This window comes from Gordionus sp. m RMFG-2023, chromosome 5 (assembly GCF_954871325.1).
Source record: "Gordionus sp. m RMFG-2023 chromosome 5, tfGorSpeb1-WG-v2, whole genome shotgun sequence".
Classification (NCBI taxonomy): Eukaryota; Metazoa; Nematomorpha; class Gordioida; order Chordodea; family Parachordodidae; genus Gordionus; species Gordionus sp. m RMFG-2023.
The window spans coordinates 24751599-24757694 of NC_088779.1; positions in this window are offsets into that span (position 1 = coordinate 24751599).

Here is a 6096-nt window from a genome sequence, read left to right on the forward strand (position 1 = left end):
TTTTAAGTTAAATTTTTAATACGAGTATATTTTTGATATTATTACAAACTACTATTATTTTAAGATACAATATACCAACTAGAGGTGGTGCGCAATAATATATACAATCTTAATTGCTTACATCATATCACTCTGGTTCTTATTTTATAGTTAAAAAATGTTTCATTTCTGATATGGCATCCTTGCCATGTAACTAACTTAAGGCTTCATTATATTTGCAGAATTTCTTCTAAAGATTTTAAGTGTTTTTGTTTATTCAATTTATCTAACATAATAAATTTTGATATTCGTGAGTGTCATGGTTAGGACTGCAAATTAACTAGTATCTATTATTTGCGTGGTTATATAATTTAAGATTATTACTACAGCTGCTGGGAGCATATGATTGCATATTTTAGAAAGTAATAATTGTCAACTGTGTAGTCGTTTATATATTATTAAAAATGGAATATAATCTTTTAGAAATTTAATATCTCACAATAATTTTCTCGATTATTTATCTAGCGTCCATCATGTCATTTAAGAGGAAGCTCTAACCACCATATAGTTTTACGATTTGGATTCGTCGTTTATTTTCTCTTCTTGAAGAATTGTTGATTTGGTTAGACCTATAAATTTGCCCTTATTAGTCCATTCTATAAAAAATTGTCTAAAATGGTAACAGATTTATATTAGTTTCATGACCTTTGGTCAATGTAAGTGGCTAAGAATTATACTATATGTGGTTTTTAAAAACCATTATCAATTGAGGCATATGTATAAAATAATTAACTTTTTTTTATCACTTTTAATTCTTTAAATGTTAGCAAATTTTAAAAATAGTATAATATATTAATATAAAACCCGGTTGAAGGCCGTGCGAAAGAGGGCCGAAGGCTTAGGGAATATGGAGGCGAAACCCCCATAAATTTTTTTTAGTTGATCCCCCTGAGATTGTAAAGGCTAGCGACGCCCCTGTTTTAATGGTAATGAAAAACTAACGTTACCTTAAAGCTCCTTGTTCCATTTTAAAAATTGGATGATAAATATTATGTAACGTAACGCTATCACAAGTGCATACATAAATCTTTTTTTTGCTAACCTCTTATTAAATTGTAAATGAACATCTAGTAAATTTAAAACTATAAAAATCGGCTGGGGTACAATTAATTGGAAGTATTTTCATTGATGCCCGTTAAAAAAGAATTTATAATATTCGTTTAATTAATGTTACATTATAGGAATTAATATATTAAAATATTTTGGTTATTGAATATTAATATGTTTTAATTTATATAACGTACATTCATTATGTTTATTCAAATTATATTTTTATCTTTGTTACAATTTTATTTTTATAACTTAACCTTTTTAATATTTTATTCTAATTTTAGTTTATAAAAATATATATATAGGTTGTTATTATTCTGTAAAAGTTAGATATATTAAATAAAATAAATTATTTATTATAGGCTCGTCCTTCTTTCTCTTCATGGTGCCCTGGCTCTGGGTGGTGGACTAGAATGAGATAACTACCTAATCTATTGATATGACTGCCTAATCTATTGATATGACTGCCAAATCTATTGATATGACTGCCTAATCTATTGAGATGACTACCTGATCTATTATATGACCAATGCTTAATCTATTATAATGACTACCTAATCTATTGACATGCATGATCAATGCCTAATCTATTGAGATGACTATCTAATCTATTGAGATGACTACCTAATCTATTGAGATGACTACCTATTGAGATGACTATCTAATCTATTGATATGACTGCCTAATCTATTGAGATGACTACCTAATCTATTGATATGACTGCCTTAATCTATTGAGATGACTACCTATGATATGACTACCTAATCTATTGAAATGACCAAGAATCATACCTTAGCACGTTCTTTCATGCAAAAAGCTTCTTTCTTCATGGTATCCTGGCTCTGGATGTTGGACTGGAACATGATAACCAGCACCTAACCTAATGTGACAACCTAGAAAGAACTGATATGGAAGTTGAACGATAGGCTATGAATTCTATATAGTGAGACCAATGATGATTTACTATAATTCTAAATAATAATTCTAAATCAACGTAAGAAGAAAAGTTATTATAAATTAAAATTTTATGCCGAAATAAAGGCATGTTGTAAATTTAAGTATTAAAATAACTTAAATGTAAATCAATAATGGACATATTTGAATACGTGAAAGCCTTAAAAAATATTTTCTTAATAATGAATTAACAGTTGAATTTCTTAGTGAAATGCTTATTGATATTTTTGATTTCTTGAAATAAAAGATGATAAAAAGCCTTAAAAAATTATTTGCTTAATGAATATCTTAGTGAAATGCCTATTGATATTTTTGATTTCTTGAATTATGACCAATTGTGTAAATTAACTGAATTATTTAAAGATCAATTCTTAGATATAATTAAAAATATTACAAAGTTAAACGATTAAAAATCTTAAACAAGAAATATGATTTATCAAAATGTAATTGAATTGAAACATATGAATTAAAAGATTTAATAGATAAAAATCATATGATAAAAAATATAATAATGCAGATATTATAAAATTATAAAATTAAAATAACTCTTAAAGTTATGCTTAATGTGATAAAAAGTTTTTGAAATTTAAAGCCTTGGACAAATGTTATGTAAAAACTAAACATCATTTAGAAAAATATTGTGTGAAATTTAAAATTTTTTTTTTAAAAGAGAGGGAAATGTGCATAATATTTTATTTGAATATTTTAACCTCAGGATTGAAAATATTAATTTATAAATATAATAAATTTAACACTAAAACGCGAAAAAATAAACTAAAACGCGAAAAATTAAAACGCTAAAAATATTATATAACAATCTTATTGATTTATCATTCTTCACTTATTTTTATATCTTGATGAACTATTATTTCTGATTATTCGCAACTTACTGATAATAACGATTTTGAAAAATGATAATAATAACAACTGAGTTTGACAAGCAAGCTATATGACAAATTCACGATTTTTAAGGACAACATACGATATGGATATCAAGCTTACGATTTAAACAAACCTACGTACAAATTAATAAACAATTTGGACAAGCAAACGATGTAATGACTTATGGACTTATGAAACATTTTTATGATCAAAACGATAAACCATTGGGACAACAAACTCTCCATGACTTCTTAGATGATATTGAGAAGGTTTTTTAGAAGAGGGAGAATGTTACATTATAGGAATTAATAAATTAAAATATTTTGGTTATTGAATAGTAATATGTTTTAATTTATATAACGTACATTCATTATGTTTATTCAAATTATATTTTTATTTTTGTTACAATTTTATTTTTATAACTTAACCTTTTTAATATTGTATTCTAATTTTAGTTTATAAAAATATATATATAGGTTGTTATTATTCTGTAAAAGTTAGATATATTAAATAAAATAAATTATTTATTTTAGGCTCGTCCTTCTTTCTCTTCAATTAATTTATTTAAACATTATTTAAAAAAACTATATGCATAATATACCTTTTTAATATGGATAGTTTTTCTCGGTGCCATTAGATGTAATGTATGATTTAGATTTTATAGTGCAATATATAATAATTTTATATTAGCAATTAATATTATTTTATATGTGTAATATATATTTTATTATATGCGTAATTGCAATAAGTATGCTTATGTTCAATTAATGATTTTATATGTGCAATCTTTAAAATAATATGCGATTATTATTTTATATAGGTCTTCTTTGTTTTAAATAAAAATGTAAACTGTAATATTATGTTTAACCCATCGTTTTAGATTGTTTTTGCTCAAAATCCTAGAAAAAAATGGCCACTATAAAACATTTATCCACAAGGCCGCAACATGATCAGTCCGCTCCTGATTTACTGTCAACAGCGTCTACATGAGCGGGAGGGGTAGGAACAGTTTTCATCCTATTTTTTGAGGGGGTAAGGCGGTAGGCTGCTTTAATGGGGGTAGGATAAATTTTTTGGGGGATTATCTATTAAATTTTGAGATGAAATAGGACACAATTTATTGCTGTAAAAATTAATACTTTTATTATAGAATTATTATAATACAATTATTAACCAAATCTATATATTGCAAACAATCATACACATTGTTTTCCAAATCAGCAAGCTTATAATGCCATAATAATTAATCATTCTAGATAATGGAGGTTTTAATAGAATTTATTATTTAAAAAATAAATTTTTTATATTCACAAAATATCGATAGTTGGTAGTAAAAATAGATTAATTTAAGTTATCCTTATAAATTCTCTAAAAAGAGTATCAATATAATTATAAAGGTGAAAATAATAATAAAGAGATACTGCCACCGAATGCGGGGGTGTAGGCAAAGGTTTTTAAGGGGATTTGCATCTAGTGAAAATCCTGTCATGTAGACGCTGACTGTCAAAAGGACACCGAAGAACTTGTTTAAAATTTATTATCTTTCAAAGTAATTTACTCTATCCTAATTAGCACAGTTATACATTTGCTCAAAATAAAAAAATCTTGATCTTTGAAGATCGTAAAATTTAAATATCTTTAATTTTTTTTAAATTTTGAGCAACGATCTTCAAAGATCAAGATCTTATAAGATCTTAAAATTTGATGATCTTTTATTTTTTTTTAAATTTTGGATCGATTTTTTATTTAAAAATATTTTTGATCAACGATCTCCATATTTTAAAATTTATGTTAATTTTTTTAAAAGTAGCTTTAGTAAGCATGTTAAATTTAAATAAATTCAATGAAGATGTACCATAAAAAGTGAAATTGTCATAATCGTAATTTTTAACTTTTTTGATATAGAGGTAAAAATTTATATTATAATAAAATGTTAAATTAAAATTCAAATGAAGATATAATGTAAATAGGAATAGCAACAATTTTCCTAATAGTTATTTTTTTTACTTTATTTGACGCTTATATTAAAATATTGAGTTAAAATCTCAATGTATTAGAGAAAAATGACAAATGTCATTATAGTTTTTTAAAACTTTTTTAATTTTTTTTCACGATAATAGGTTAAAATTTATATTATTAAGATGTAAAATTTAACCAATAGGTACTATTGAAATGTGAAAATTATCATTATCGTTATTATTTAACTTTTTTTGAATGGAAATTTCTTTTTTTTAAATCATGTTTTGAAAATTTTATTGTTGATATACTTCTTGATTTAACTCGATTTTTAAAAACGGCTAAATTTAATAAAGAAAAAAACTAAATGTATTTGAAGGAAGAAATAAAATTAAAATTGTGATTATAATAAATGGGATATTTATAATTTTTTAAAAACTGAAAAGAAAGAAGGCGAGGAACATTATAAATTTTTGTATTTTCTGAGATAACTGATATTGAATAAAAAGAGAGAATATTATATAATTAATGATTAAACTATATTTGCTAAGTTGTAATAATTTTATCATCATTAAAATTTTTAAGAAATCCCCCATCAAACTCAACACAAGCAATAATAAAGATAATAAAAGATTGTTATATAAAAAATATTAGTTCTTATTTTTCCAAAAATAATGTTATTTATTAGCTATTTTTTTTGCCTAATCATATCCGTTCCTCGCCTTCTTTATTTTTTAAAATAATTTTCCTTAAAAAAATGATTACTTTTAATTTTTAATTTTATAACTGGGTTGGTAATGCGCTAAGGTGAATTAATTTGCGTAGGAAACAAATTTTAAATTAACGAGATCGAGAATTTTAAATTAATGAGTGCAAATACTTATGTAACGCTGAAAATGTAGAATAATTATAAATAATATTACAATTAAGTTTGGAATAAAAACGTGATGAAATGAAAGAGAATTGAAATGGTTGATAAAATAAATAATCTTTGATGAGAAAAAAATAATAATTTGGAACGTATTTTTGGTTTATTGAGTAGAATATAAACTGTGTTGGATAATATTTAAAAAAAATCTATTTATTTAGACTCCAATTATCTAGGGGAATAGAAAGATGATGTTTTAATTTACAATATGGATAAATATTTTTTTGAAGTTGATAAATACCTATTGTTGTAGCTGTTGAAAAAAAAGAAGAAATAAATTTAATATA